General features: G+C 44.8%; 1 non-coding gene across 1 annotated transcript; it reads right to left on the bottom strand.

Moving 5' to 3' along the window:
• Nucleotides 1-14,900: 14,900 nt before the first annotated feature.
• On the bottom strand, nucleotides 14,901-14,982 carry Trnas-cga. Its single transcript has one exon. It is a non-coding gene; the product is annotated as a tRNA-Ser (tRNA).

Raw genomic sequence — 14,982 nt, forward strand, 5'->3', positions numbered from 1 at the left:
TCCATCTCTCACAGGCTCCTAACCAAAAAAGTCATTGTGAGGAAGGGAACCTCAAACAACCGTACCTGCTTTCAGCAAACCTTGATTTTTTTTTTTTTTTTCTGGTGCCAGTGCTAGGGTTTGATCTCATCCCTGAGCCTTTTTGCTCAAAGCTAGTACCCTACCACTTGAGCCACAGTTCTACTTCTGGTTTTGGTGGTGAATTGGAGATAAAGAGTCTCCAATTCACCCTAAGTGTCTGCCTGGGCTGGGCTGGAGCCTCCATCCTCAGATCTTAGTCTTCTGAGTAGCTAGGATTACAGCCGTGAGCCACTAGCACTAGCTGATAAAGCTTATTAAACATTTACTGTCACCACCTTCTCCCTATGATAAGAAGGAATTGCTGCCCCCAAAATACATATATTTAAATTTATTGAACTTTCTTTTTTTTGTTTTTGTTTTTTCCCAATGCTGGGCCTTGAACTTAGGGCCTGGGCACTGTCCCTGATCCTCTGTGCTCAAGGCTAGCACTCTACCACTTGAACCACAGCGCCACTTCTGGCTTTTTTTCTGTTTATGTGATACTGACAAATCGAACTCAGGGCGTCATGCATGCTAGGCAAGCACTCTACCACTGAGCCACATTCCCAGCACTTGGGTTTTGTTGGGTTTTTAACTGTTTTTGTTTGTTTGGTTTTTCTGCTGGGGACTGAGCACAGGACGTTGCACTTACTAGGCAAGCACTTTGCCACTGAGCTATATCCCAGCCCTTGTTAAGCTTTTATCATGGGCTTAATGTAAATCTAACAGTACTCTATAATGAGCTTTAAAGGAGGCGTTCCTGCATGCTCTGAGTCTACACTTTCATACACACAAAATTTGATTAGAAAATGATAATAAACATGTCACAATGTAGATCATAGGAGGCAATACATTTATCAGAGGAAAAACTCATATTCCTCATTTCTTTTTTTTCCTGACACTCCTTAAAAAGTATTTTGTGCCAATCACTAGTTCATGCTTGTAATCCTAGCAGGAGACTGAGATCTGAGGATTGAAGTTTAAAGCCAGCCTGGGCAAAGAATGTACACAAGGTTCTCATCTGTAATTAACCAGCGGAGCCAGAAGTGCAGCTATGGCTCAAGTTATAGAGTACCAGCTTTATGCAGAAAAAAAACAACAAACCCCACTAAGGGATAGCACCTAGGCTCTGAATTTGCCCCAGTACTGACACTAACTGGAGGCAGTGGTAGAGTACCAGTATAGTAAATTTGGGGCCTGAATTTGAACTCCAGTACTATCAAAAAAATTATTTTGAGAACTGAACTTGCAGCTCATTCTTAAATGTCTTGAATGGTGCCATATCTTTGTTGTTGTTGTTGTTGTTGTTGCTGGTCATGGGTCTTGAATTCTGGGTCTGGGCACTGTCCCTGAGCTCTTCAGCTCAAAGAGAGGGCTCTACCACTTGAGCCACAGCGCCACTTCTGGTTTTTTGATTGTTAATTGGAGATAAGAGTCTCATGGACTTTCTTGCCCAAGCTGGCTTTGAACCTCGACCCTCACATCTCACCCTCCTGAGTAGCTAGGATTACAGGCTGGAGCCACTGGTGCCCAGCATGCCATATCTTTTTAGGGTAGTTTTGATGTTTTGGAGCATAATCATAGAATGTCTTCCTACAATATACTTACTAGAATGAGGAGTCAGGTGGCCAAATGGCATCTACTTTGGCAGAGAACTTATTTCTCAGCATCAATGAGTACATAATTAAAAGGCATAATAAATGTGATAAGATTTACTAGCAATAGAAGATGGAGGAAGATAGCATTGATTCTGATGAGAATCAGGAAGTTGTTCAGAAGTGTTATTTCTAGAGAAGTCTACAAATCAGCTTTTGCTTTAAAAAATTGTTGAAACATAGCCATGTCCTTTTGTCTACATTGTGTCTGGCTGCCTTTTTTTTTTTTTTTTTTGCCAGTTCTGGGGCTTAAACTCAGGGTCTAGGCACTGTTCCTGAACTTTGTGCTCAAGACTAGCACTCTACCACTTGAGCCACAGCACCACAGCTGTTTATGTGGTACTGAGGAGTCGAACCCAGGGTTTCATTCATGCTAAGCAAGCACCCTACCACTAGGCCACATTCCCAGTCATGACGGCATTTTTTGTTTGGTCATTCATGGGGGCTTGAACTCAAGGTCTTAAGTGCTGTCTCTAAGCTTTTCCACTCAAGGCTAGTTCTCTACTACTTGAGCCACAGTGCCATTTCCAGTTTTCTGGTAGTTACTTGGAGATAAGAGTCTCATCGACTTTTTTGCCCGGGTTGGCTTAGAACTGAAATCCTCAGATCTCCTGAGTAGCTAGGGTTACAAGTGTGAACCACCCATCAGGTGCCAGTGGCTCATGCCTATAATCTTAGCTACTCAGGAGGCTGAGATCTGAAGATCAAGGTTCAAAGCCAGCCCTGGCAGGAAAGTCTCTTATCTCCAATAAACCACTAGAAAACCAGAAGTGGCACTGTGGCTCAAGTGGTTGAGCACTCACCTTGAGCTGAAGAGCACAAGGACAGCACTCAAGCCTAGAGGTCAAGTCTCATGACTGACAAAAAAAAAAAAAAAGAATCCTTTCATACTGGGGAGAGAAGCCAAAGTCTTGTACATATCAGACAAGTACTAGTACCAAGGATCTCTGGCTGCTTTTATGTTACAGCTTCAGAGTAGTTGCCATATACTGTAAATATTCAGTCCTTTACAGAAAAGGTTTGTCAAAATATTCAAAACTTGCTGGGCACCATTGGCTCACACCTGTAATCCTCACTACTCAGGAAGCTTAGATCTGAGGCTCGTGGCTCAAAGCCAGACCAGGCAGGAAAGTCCGTGAGACTCTTGTATCCAGTTAATCACCAGAAAACTGGAAGTGGTACTATGGCTCAAAGAAGTAGGGCAGCCGGGCACCAGTGGCTCATGCCTATAATCCTAGCTACTCAGGAGGCTGAGATCTGAGGATCAGAGTTCAAAGCCAGCCCGGGCAGGAAAGTCCATGAGACTCTTATCTCCAATGGACCACTAGAAACCAGAAGTGGTGCTGTGGCTCTAGTGGTAGAGTGCTCAAAAAGAAGAAGAAGAAGAAGAAGAAGAAGGGCACTAGCCTTGAGCCAAAGAGCTCAGGGATAGCACCCAGGCCCAGAGTTCAAGCCCACGACCAACAACAGCAGCAAAATCAAAACTTAAAGTTAAGAGAACTAAAGTTAGCAGGAATAAGATTAGTGGTTTTATTTACTTCAGTATGTAGACATTTGAAAAATCAAAAGAATACTTTTGTACATTATCAAAATAACCAACAAATCTATATCTAATTGACATTTTCCCCAGTTCTCAAAAGAAAAAACCCTAAAGCTAATTTTTTCTAAGACTAGATCCAATCAGGACCATTCATTATATGGGATTACTGTTCAACTCTCCCTTTCTCTGAATTCCTAGAACAGCTTTTTGTATGTAGTACTATTTTGTTGGAGAGAGTGGGTCAGTTGTCCAGGGAAAGTACATTCCTTGAGAGACGCGGGTAGCTGGTAGTGCAGTTCTGCCATATAAAAGAACCAGGAACCTTCAGCTAGGTACCAGAGGCAATTCCATCAACTCCAGAGGCTGAGATCTGAGGATCCAACTCCAAAGCCAGCCAGGAAAATCCATAAGACTTACCTCCAATTAACTACCAGAAAAATGGAAATGGCGCTGTGGCTCAAAATAATAGAGCACTAGCCTTGAGCAAAAGAGCTCAAGGACAGTGCCTAAGTCCTGAGTTCAAGCCCCATGACAAAAAAAAAAAACCCACTTCAGGGACAGCACTCAGATCCTGAATTCAAGCCACAGGACATCCACGCACGAGCACACACACACACACACAGATACAGGAACCAATATCAGTATATATATTTTTTTTTTTTCAAGAAACTGGATAACCTAATATTTATGCTAAGATCTTGTAACTTCTAGATGTTACACCACGTTTTTTTGCTTTTTGTTTTTTTGTTGGACGTAGGGCCTGAACTCTGGGCCTGGATGCTGTCCTTCAGCTCTTCAGCTCAAGGCTAGTGCTCTACCACTTGAGCCACAGCACCACTTCTGGCTTTTTCTGCTTATGTGGTCCTGAGGAATCGAACTCAGGGCCTCATGCATGTAAGGTAAGCACTCTGCCACTGAACCACCTTCCCAGCCCCTAGACCACATTTTTTTTTGGGGGGGGGCATCCAGTTGTGGGGCCTGAACTCTGGGCCTGGGCGCTATCCCTCAGCTCTTCAGCTCAAGGCTAGCACTCTACCACTTGAGCCACAGCGCCATTTCCAGCTTTTTTCTTTTTGCTTATGTGGTGCTGAGGAATCGAACCCAGGGCCTCAGGCATTGCAAGGCAAGCGCTCTACCTTCCCAGCTCCCTTAGACCACATTCTTTTTTTTTTGGGGGGGGGGGTCTGGTCGTGGGGCCTGAACTCTGGGCCTGGGCGCTGTCCCTCAGCTCTTCAGCTCAAGGCTAGCGCTCTACCACTGGAGCCATAGCACCACTTCCGGCTTTTTTTTTCTGCTTATGTGGTGCTGAGGAATCGAACCCAGGGCCTCAGGCATGCAAGGCCAGTGCTCTACCACTGAGCCACCTTCCCAGCCCCTAGACCACATTTTTAAAAAATGATTTGAGGCCAAAGTATTCAGATCCACCAGTTTTTAACCTTTTTTTTTGGGGGGGGGGTCCGGTTGTGGGGCCTGAACTGTGGGCCTGGACGCTGTCCCTCAGCTCTTCAGCTCAAGGCTAGCACTCTACCACTTGAGCCACAGCACCACTTTCAGCTTTTTTCTTTTTCTTATGTGGTGCTGAGGAATCGAGCCCAGGGCCTCAGGCATGCAAGGCAAGCGCTCTACCACTGAGCCATCTTCCCAGCCCTTTTTAACCTTTTTTTTATATGTAATTTTTCTAATAGTTTTTGTTGATCATCGGGCTTGAACTTAGGGCTCAGGTGTTGTCCCTGATCTTTTTTGCTCAAGGATAGTACTCTGCCACTTTGAATCACAATTCCACTTGTTTTTTTGAGGTGAGTGTTCTGGTAGCCAGGTACTGGTAGCTTATGCCTGGAATCCTAGCTACTCAGGAGGCTGAGATCTAAGGATTGCGGTTCAAAGCCAGCATACTCAGGAAAGTCCATAGGACTCTTATCTCCCAATTAGCTAGAAAACTGGAAGTGACACTGTGGCTCAAAGTGGAAGAGTATTAGCCTTGAGCAAAAGAGCTCAGGGACAGTGCCTCAGCCCTGAATTCAAGTCACACAACCAACTGGAAAAAAAAGTCATGGGCCTTTCCTGCCTGGGCTGGCTTTGAACCATGCCTCTCATATCTCAACCTCCTGAGTAGCTTGGATTATAGGAGTGAGCCACCAGAGTCCAGCTGGAGGCAAGTTTTTTAATGACTTACAACTCATACTAGTAACAAAAGCAAGAAGCTGGCACCAGTGGCTCATGCCTGTAATCTTAGCTACTCAGGAGGCTGAGATCTAAGGATCTCTGTTCAGAGCCATCCCAGGCAGGAAAGTCTGTGAGACTCTTATCTTCAGTTAACCACCAGAATACCAGAAGTGGTGCTGTGGCTCAAGTGGTAGAGAGCTTGTTTTGAGCTAAACCCCAGGCCCAGAATTCAAGGCCCAGGACCAGCAAAAAAGAAAAAGGACAAGAGACATTTGGGAAGAAAAGTTGATAAATCTAAACTGATGAAGTTTGTTCAACCAACACTAATAATCTTCCATGTGCTAAGTATGGTGTCAAGCATTTCAGATGTGTAATTTATCAATAAGACGAAGGGAATTTGCAGCTTAGTAAGGTGACATACTCGAACAGAACAGTATGTTGTTGGTAATTAAAAACTAAGTACAATGGGACAACAAGCAAGAAAGGGGGCAGGGAAGGTGGCTCAGTGGTAGAGTGCTTGCCTTAAATGCATGAGGCTCTGGGTTTGATTCCTCAGCACCACATAAGCAGAAAAAGCCAGAGTGGCTCTGTGGCTCAAGTGGTAGAGTGTTAGCCTTGAGCTGAAGAACTAAGGGACAGCACCCAGGCCCAGAGTTCAGCCCCAAGACCACAAAAAAAAAAAAAGCAAGAAAAAGGTCAAATCACCTACTTTGTGTGATATGGGAAGAAAGGCTGCTCAGGAATCATTAGAGCCAAGTTCTGTTAAGATACTGTCAGTGGGAACAGTGGTAATGGTCAGATTGAGCATTTACTACATGTCAGGCAGTAAACAACATTAACCATCTCAACAACCTTTATAAAGAGGCATTATTGCTGTATGCCTACCATGCCTACTATAGGCTGAAGCAGAAGAGACATAAGTTTGAGACCATCCTGGGTCACACCACCAAAGGAATTATTTCAGCTCAATTTTTCTCTGAAAAAACTAATGCAGAAGACAGAATTCACACAGTTGACAATTAGAATTGGTACTTAGACCCAGAAAGTCATTCCAGAGCTCCTAAACACTGCACATAAGCAATGAGAAGGGAGCCAAAAAATGAGCCAAAGACTGAATTTTCCAGCATATGTAGATGACAACACAGGAATTGTCTAAATAGAATGAGCAGGTTTGGGGGAGGGGTGGGTAAAGTAATAACTTCAATTGGATAATATTGGTTGGAAGATATGTTTAAGCAAAAAAAGAAAAGAAAAAAAAACACCAGATGGATTCAATCTCCCAGAATGAGTCATTGTCTCAAAGTATCTGCCCTGAGTTAATCAAGAAATTCATGGGCTACTCAGGAGGCTGAGATTAGAGGATCAAGGTGCTAAGCCAGCCTGGGCAGGAAAGTCTATGAGACTCATCTCCAATTAACCACCAGAAAAGCTGGAAGTGGTGCTGTGGCTCAAGTGGCAGAGCATTAGTGTTGAGCTGAAGAGCTCAGGGACAGCGCCCAAGCCCAGAGTTCAAGCCCCATGACTGACCAAAAAAGAAAAAGAAAAAATTCTTGGGACAAATACCAGATAGTAGAGAAGAGAAAGAAGGCAGCAAATAGTACTTTAGAACTAACAAGTAATTTAGAACAAAATAAAAAGACATAAGGTTTTGAAGTAAGGGATTATTTAAGCGTAGCTCAAATTAGCAGTGAAGGAATTCAGAAATGTGACAACATCCTTACAGTTGTAGGTAAAGATCACTGAAACCCAAGTCCTCTAATGATTTGCTTTGCCCCTTATAATATCGAACAACTCATTAACTTGGAAGAGGATAAGAACTCCCATATTCTTCCAACCAGCTTTTGAGGCTTAGAATTGGGAAAAGCCACATCTCTTCTGGTCCTTTGCTGCTTAATTGGAGGTAAGAGAGTCTCAAACCCAGATCTTACCTGCCTGAGTAACTAGGATTATAATGTTAGTCCCAGCTAACATATTTAAGAACAAACAAAAAAATAGGCCTGTAATTCTAGCTACTCAGGAGGATCCGAAGTTCAAAGGAAGCCTGGGCAGGAAAGTCTGAGACTCTGACCTCCAGTAAACTACCCAAAAAAGCAGGAAGTGGAACTGTGGTTCAAGTGGTAAAGAGAGCAAAAAGAATCTCAGGGACAGTGGTCAGGCCCTGAGTTCAAGCCCCAGACCAGCACAAAATATAAACAAAATAGTGACATAAAAGCAATTTTAGAGTCAGGCATCAATGGCTCATGCCTGCAATCCTAGCAAATGCCAGAAGTGAAACTGTGGCTCAAGTGGTGGAACACTGTCTTTGGGCATAAATATTCAGGGACAGCTCCCAGGCCTGAGTTCAACCCCTATGGGAAAAAAAAAAAAGCTGGGCCCAGTCGGTTCATATACAACCTCAGCTACTAGGGAGGTGGAGTTAGCAGTGTGGCAGCTTGAGGCTAGCCCAGACAAAATTACCCTAGATCCTATTTCTTATCTCAAGAAACAAACTAGGTGTGGTTCATACTTTCATGTAATTACATTCATGTAATTCCAGCTCTCTACAGAAAGCAGATGTAAGAGGATGGAGGCCTTAGGCCAATCCTTGGCAAAGTGAGCCCTGTGTGAAAAAACTAAAGCAAAATGTACTGAAAGATGTGACTCAAACACTTAAGATCTGAGAAATTAGTCAGATGCCAGTGGCTCACGCCTGTAATCCTAGCTACTCAGGAGGCTGAGAGCTGAAGTTTGAGGTTCAAAGCCAGCCCAGGAAAGAAAGTCCGTGAGACACTAATCTCCAATAAATCACCAGAAAACTGGAAGTGGTGGTCTAGCTCAAGTGGTAAAGCACTAGCCTTGAGCTGAAGAGCTGAGGGACAGTGCCCAGGCCCAGAGTTCAAGTTTTCAAGTCCCACAACCGACAAAAAAAAAAAAACGAATTGATTGCAGCAGAGAAGATCACTATATAGTGGCTTTAGCTCCTTGTTGATTATAAAGTGAAGAGACAAGCCTTGCACTGGTAGCTCAAGCCTATAATCCTAGCTACTCAGGAGGTTGAGATCTGAAGATCCTGGTTCAAAGCCAGCCCAGTAAGGAAAGTACATGAGACTCTTATTTCCAATTAGCCACCAGAAAACTTGAAGTGGTGCTTTGGGTCAAAGTGGTAGAGTGCTTGGGCTGGGAAGGTTGCTCTGTGGTAAAGTGCTTGCCTTGCATGCATGTGGCCTTGGGTGCAATTCCTCAGCACCACATAAGCAGAAAAAGCCAGAAGTAGCACTGTGGATTCAGCCTTGAGCTGAAGAGCTGAGGGACAGCGCCCAGGCCCAGAGTTCAGGCCCCACAAGTAACCAAAAAAAAAAAAAAAAAGGAAGAGTGCTAACTTTGAGCAAAAAGAGCTCAGGCCCTTGAGTTCAAGACCAAAAAATAATTAAAAATTAAACAGAAGGAACTGTGAAAGAAAGCAGGCATTGGCTCTCAAAGGGAGATGACCGGGAAGAATTAAAGATTAAAAAGAAATAGCACCATTGGCACCCAGTTTAAGGATGGTCATCTTATGTAACCCAGGTTGTCCCTGAATTGACTATATTCCTGCTTCAGCCTTCTGAGATTTGCCACTGTGTTTATCTAAAAATATGAAATCATCCGTGGTACACAAAGGCTGGAAATTTTTGCCTCCCAAGATTATGAGGGAAGCATTTTAGAGTGGAAAGGATGATCAAATACCAAAGGAGCTTGCCTGCCTCCTTTCCCTTCTCTCAATAGTTCTTCCATTTTGTAAACCACGGAGTCCTTTTTTTGTTTACAACATGGTTGTTAGTTGCCCTCTGCTGGTCACTTCTGCTCTCAGCATTCCAGATATTAAATCCAAGGCATGCAAAAAATGGGATTTGGCAGGAAGAATACTGAGCATATTAGATCCTATTAACTATCTCAGTATATTTCATATTTGTGTATACTGCCTTGTAAAGGAGATGCAAAGGAACAATACACTGTCATTTTTAGAATGAAGAATTAAAATATTACTGTAAACAGAAAGAGCCAGGTGCTGGTGACTCATGTCTGTAATCCTAGCTACTCAGGAGGCTGAGATCTGAGGGATCACAGTTCAAAGCCAGCCTGAGCAGGACCATCCATGAGACTCTTATCTCCAATTAACCACCAGAAAACCGGAAGTGGTGCTGTGGCTCAAGTGGTAGAGCACTAGCCTTGAGCTGAAGAGCACAGGGACCATGCCCAGGCCAGAGTTCAAGCCCCATGACTGAAAAAAAAAAAAAAAAACAGGAAGGAAGGAAGGAGGACAGGAAAGATGGGCTGGGAATGTGGCTTAGTGGTAGAGTACTTGCATGCCATGCATAAAGCCCTGGGTTTAATTCCTCAGTACCACATAAACAGAAAAAGCCAGAAGTAGTGCTGTGGCTTAAAGTGGTAGAGTGTTAGTCTTGAGCACAAAGAAGTTCAGGGACAATGCCAGGCCCTGAGTTCAAGCCCCAGGACTGGCAGAGAGAGACAGACAGAAACAGACAGACAGACAGAAACAAAGCCACACACCCATTTATAAACATTAAAACACTTAGGTGTGCCATGCATGTACTGATAGCTGTAATCCTAGCTCTAAGGAGGCTGAGATCCAAGGATTGTAGTTCAAAGCCAGCAGGGAAGAAAATCCAAGACTCATCCTAGTTAACCACCAGAGAGCCAGAGTAGAACCAAGTCTCAAACATTAGAGCCCCAGCCTGAAGTGGAAAATGTTAAAAGACAATGCCTAGGGGCTGGGAAGGTAGCTCAGCAGTAGAGTGCATGCCTTGCAAGCATGAGGCCCTGGGTTCGATTCCTCAGCACCACATAAACAGAAAAAGCCGGAAGTGGCGCTGTGGCTCCAGTGGTAGAGCACTAGCCTTGAGCTGAAGAGCTGAGGGACAGCGCCCAGACCCAGAGTTCAGGCCCCATGACCCGCAAAAAAAAACAAACAATCAGACAATGCCTAGGCTTCTTCCTTTCCTCTTCTTTCCCTCCCTACCTCCCTATTTTCCATTTTATTTTCCTCCTCTCCTTCCCTTTTCCCCTTATTTTATTTGTGGTACTGAGGATTGAATGCAGAACATCCCTAGAACCAACATTTAGGTGGGGACTGAGGAAGTAAGAATGAAGACTTAGAGAACAGTAGGAACAAGGCCAAATAGCACACTAGGAAACCAAAAGAATGCCAGTAGAAGCCTGGCACCACTGGCTCATGCCTGTAATTCTAGTACTCAGGAGGCTGAGATCTGAGAATCATGGTTCAAAGCCAGCCCAGGCAGGAAAGACACTTATCTCCAATTAACCACCAGAAAACCGGAAGTGATGCTGTGGCTCAAAGAGGTAGAGCACTTGCCTTGAGCTGAAGAACTCAGGCCAGAGTTTAAGCCCCATGATCAACCAAAAAAAAAAATTAAAAGATGGGCTGGGAAGGTGGCTCAGTGGTAGAGCGCTTGCCTTGCACGCATGAGGCCCTGGGTTCAATTCCTTAGCACCACATAAGCAAAAAGAAAAAAGCTGGAAGTGGTGCTGTGGCTCAAGTGGTAGAGCGCTAGCCTTGAGCTGAAGAGCTAAGGGACAGCACCCAGGCTGAGTTCAGGCCCCTCGACTGGACCAAAAAAAAATAACTAAAAGAAGAATGTCAGTAGATAGAAATAGATAAAAATAGAATGATGAGAGGGGTCAGCTCATGCATCCCAGACATGGAAGGGTGGTTTCAGGTCAGCAACAGTGTGGATGCCTAATGCAAGGCAACGTGCTAACTCATGTAGTCATCACAAGGATGTTACTTCCGGATCAAAAACTTGCCCTAATCCTTGAGAAAGGGGAGGTTATTGGAAAACATTGTTTTGTTGTTCTGTTTTGTGCCACTATCAGGGCTTGAACTCAGGCTCTTAGGGACTCTTTATTCAGCTTTTTTTTTTTTTTTTTTGTCGGTCGTGGGGCTTGAACTCTGGGCCTGGGCGCTGTCCCTCAGCTCTTCAGCTCAAGGCGAGCGCTCTACCACTTGAGCTACAGCGCCACTTCCGGTTTTCTGGTGGTTTATTGGAGATAGGAGTCTTACGGTCTCTCCTGCCCGGGCTGGCTTTGAACCGTGATCCTCAGATCTCAGCCTCCTGAGTAGCTAGGATTACAGGCGTGAGCCACCAGCGCCCGGCCTATTCAGCTTTTTTATTTTATTATTTTTCTGGCCCTGGGGCTTGAACTGTGGGCCTGGGTGCTGACCCTGGGCTCTTCAGCTTGAGGCTAATGTTCTACCGCTTGAGCCACAGTGCCACTTCCGGTTTTCTGGTGGTTAATTAGAGATGAGTCTCATGGACTTTCATGTGAGGGCTGGCTTTAAACTGAGATCCTCAGATCTCAGCCTCCCGAATAGCTAGGATTACAGGCATGAGCTACCACTGGTGCCTGGCCTTTTTTTTTTTTTTTTTTTCCATTATGCTGGTATTGGGGCTTGAACTCAGAGCCTAGGTGCTGTCCCTGAGCTTTTTGGCTCAAGATTGGTGTTCAACCACTTGAGCCATAGCTCCACTTCTGGCTTTTTGTGGTTAATTGGAGGTAAGAGTTTCATGGACTTCCTGCCCTGGCTGGCTTCAAACTGTGTTCCTCTGATCTCAGCCTCCTGAGTAGCTAGGATTTCAAGTGTGAGCCACCAGCACCTGGCTGAATTTTTCTTTTTGTGGGATTCTAAGGGATTCTATGTGTGAAATTCAGTGAATGGTAGTGGTAGACTGATAGGTTCCAGCTGGAATTTATATGGTGGTATAGGACCATAGCCACAATATGAGATACTATGAGGCCATGAATACCATGACCCAGTTTGAGAAGAGTGACGAGACCATCAGGGGAAGATCAGCCTCAGGAAAGTCCTCACAAGAGGATATGAGAATGATGCTGTAAAGCACAACCAAAGCAGTGACAAGGTATAAATGTATAGGAAGCTCTATGAATTGCCTTTGACCTCCCCCTATTCTCAGGGATTCTACTTGGAGAAGATGCAGTTCTGCAAGAAATAACAGCATAAAATAACAGCTGAAGGGGCTGGGAAGTTGGCTCTGTGGTAGAGCGCTTGCCTCGCACGTATGAGGCCCCAGGTTTGATTCCTCAGCACCACATAAACAGGGCCACTGTGGCTCAAGTGGTAGAAGGCTTGCCTTGAGCTAAAGAGCTGAGGGACAGCGCCCAGGCCCAGAGTTCAAGCCCCATGACTGACCAAAACAACAACAACAACAACAACAAAAACAGCTGAAGGGCTAGGAATGTGGCTCAGTGGTAGACTACTTGTGTAGCACCCATGAAGCCCTGAGTTTGATTCCTCAGTACCACATAAACAGAAAAAGGCAGTAGTGGTGTTGTGGCTCAAGTGGTAGGATGCTAGCCTTGAGCAAAAGGAAGCCCAGGACAGTGTCCAGATCTTGAGTTCAAGTCCCGGGACTGGCAGAAAACAAAAACAACAGCTGAGTGTCTGTGGCTCACACCTCTAATCCTAGCTACTTAAGAGGCTGAGACCTGAAGATCTGAGGATTGCAGTTAGAAGCTAGCAAAAAGCCACAAGTAGAGCTATGACTCCAAGTGGTAGAGTGCTAGCCTTGAGCAAAATAGCTCAGGAACAGCACCCAGGCCTTGAATTCAAGCCCTAGGATAAAGAAAATAAATAAAAAAGAAGAAGGGTTGGAGGCATGCTTAGGTGATAGAGCCATCAGCCAATGAAATAAAGGATCAGGTACCAAGTACAAGTCCCAGTCTCAGACCAAAATTTAAAAACTATGAAATACTGCCAAAGCACTGGTGGTTCACACCTGTAATATTAGTTACTCAGGAGGCTAAGATCTGAGGCTAGAGGTTCCAAGCCAGCCTAGGAAGAAAAACCAGAGTGCCACTTATCTCTCATTGACCATCCAAAAGCTGGAAGTAGACCTGTAGCTCAAGTGTACTAGCCTTGACTAGAAAAAGCTACTTAGTTACTCAGGAGGCTAAGATCTGAGGCTAGAGGTTCCAAGTCAGCCTAGGAAGAAAAACCAGAATGCCACTTATCTCTCATTAACCATCCCAAAGCTGGAAATAGACCTGTAGCTCAAGTGGTAGAGTACTAGCTTTGACTAGAAAAAGCTAAGGGTCAATGCCCTATCCTGAGTTCAAATCCTAGTGCTGGCACAAAAAGGAAAAAGAAAAAATTAAACACAAAAATATCTTGCCTTTGGGGTGGGAAGGTGGCTCAGTGGTAGAGTGCTTACCTTGCATGCATGAGGCCCTGGGTTTGATTCCTCAGCACCACATAAGCAAAAAGAAAAAAGCTGGGTTACAGTGCTAGCCTTGAGCTGAAAAGCTGAGGGACAGTGCCCAGGCCCAGAGTTCAGCCCCACAACTGGCAAAAAAAAAGAAAAAAAAGAAAGAAAAAAGCTGAAAGTGGCGCTGTGGCTCAAGTGGTAGAGTGCTAGCCTTGAGCTGAAGAGCTTGAGGGATGGTGCCCAGGCCCAGAGTTCAGACCCCACGACCGACAAAATAAATAAATATTAATTAAAAATTAAAAAAAAATCCTGCCTGTAATCCTAGCTATTCAGAAGGCTGAGATCTTAGGATCTCAGTTCAAAGCCAGCCCAGGCAGGAAAGTCAGTGACACTCATCTCCAATTAACTAGAAAACTGGAAGTGGCACTGTGGCTCAAGTAGTAGAGCACTAGCCTTGACCTGAAGAGCTGAGGGACAGTGCCCAGGCCAAGTTCAAGTCCCACAGCGGACAAAAATAAAACAAACAAACAAAAAAAACCAGGGTAGCCAGGTGCTGTGGCTCAAGCCTATAATCCTAGCTATTCAGAGGGCTTATGGTTCAGAGCCAACCCAGGCAGACAAGTCTGTTAGACTTATCTCTAATTAACCACCCAAAAGCAGAAGTGGAGCTGTGGTTCAAGTGGTAGAGTGACAGCCTTGAGCAAAACTGGGATAGTGCCGACCCTGAGTTCAACCTCCAGGACCAGAGCACACACACGCACGCACACACAAGCACACTATCTTCCCACATCCTGGCTCTGGCTAGCGCGTGGTGGTTAAGCTTAAATAGCTTTGTGATATTTAGGGAACTCGTTTAGCAGAATGCCCTGTCTCCTTTGTCTTCAGTGTCATCAGACTTACAAGTTGTGACTTCTTGTCAGGAAATTCAGAAGCGTTCTACAAACTCCAGGTTTGACATTGCTCAAGGAGCAATTAATTCCCAATAGTCACCCCAATTCTCTTACACCTCAAAAGGCAAACGTGCGGCGAGCTCTGCTAACAAGGCTGACTGTACACAATGTGGAGAGCGCCTTGCACCCTAGCAGCCCAGACAGTGAGGATGCATCACACCTCTAGAGATTACCTCCAGGAAGTGGCTTCAGAAAAGATGTATGTGAGGAGGTTCCCTTCCAACGTGGAGAGAGAAAGAGAGGGGGGGGGAAAAAGTTAAAAAAAAAACAACAACAAAAAACCCACAAACTGATAAAAAGAAAGGGTAGTCGTCACGAACAGGATTCGAACCTGTGCGGGGAAACCCCATTGGATTTCGAGTCCAACGCCTTAACCACTCGGCCACCGTGAC

The sequence above is a fragment of the Dipodomys spectabilis genome, unplaced genomic scaffold, assembly GCF_019054845.1.
Source record: "Dipodomys spectabilis isolate Male_0828 unplaced genomic scaffold, ASM1905484v1 ptg000234l, whole genome shotgun sequence".
NCBI lineage: Eukaryota > Metazoa > Chordata > Mammalia > Rodentia > Heteromyidae > Dipodomys > Dipodomys spectabilis.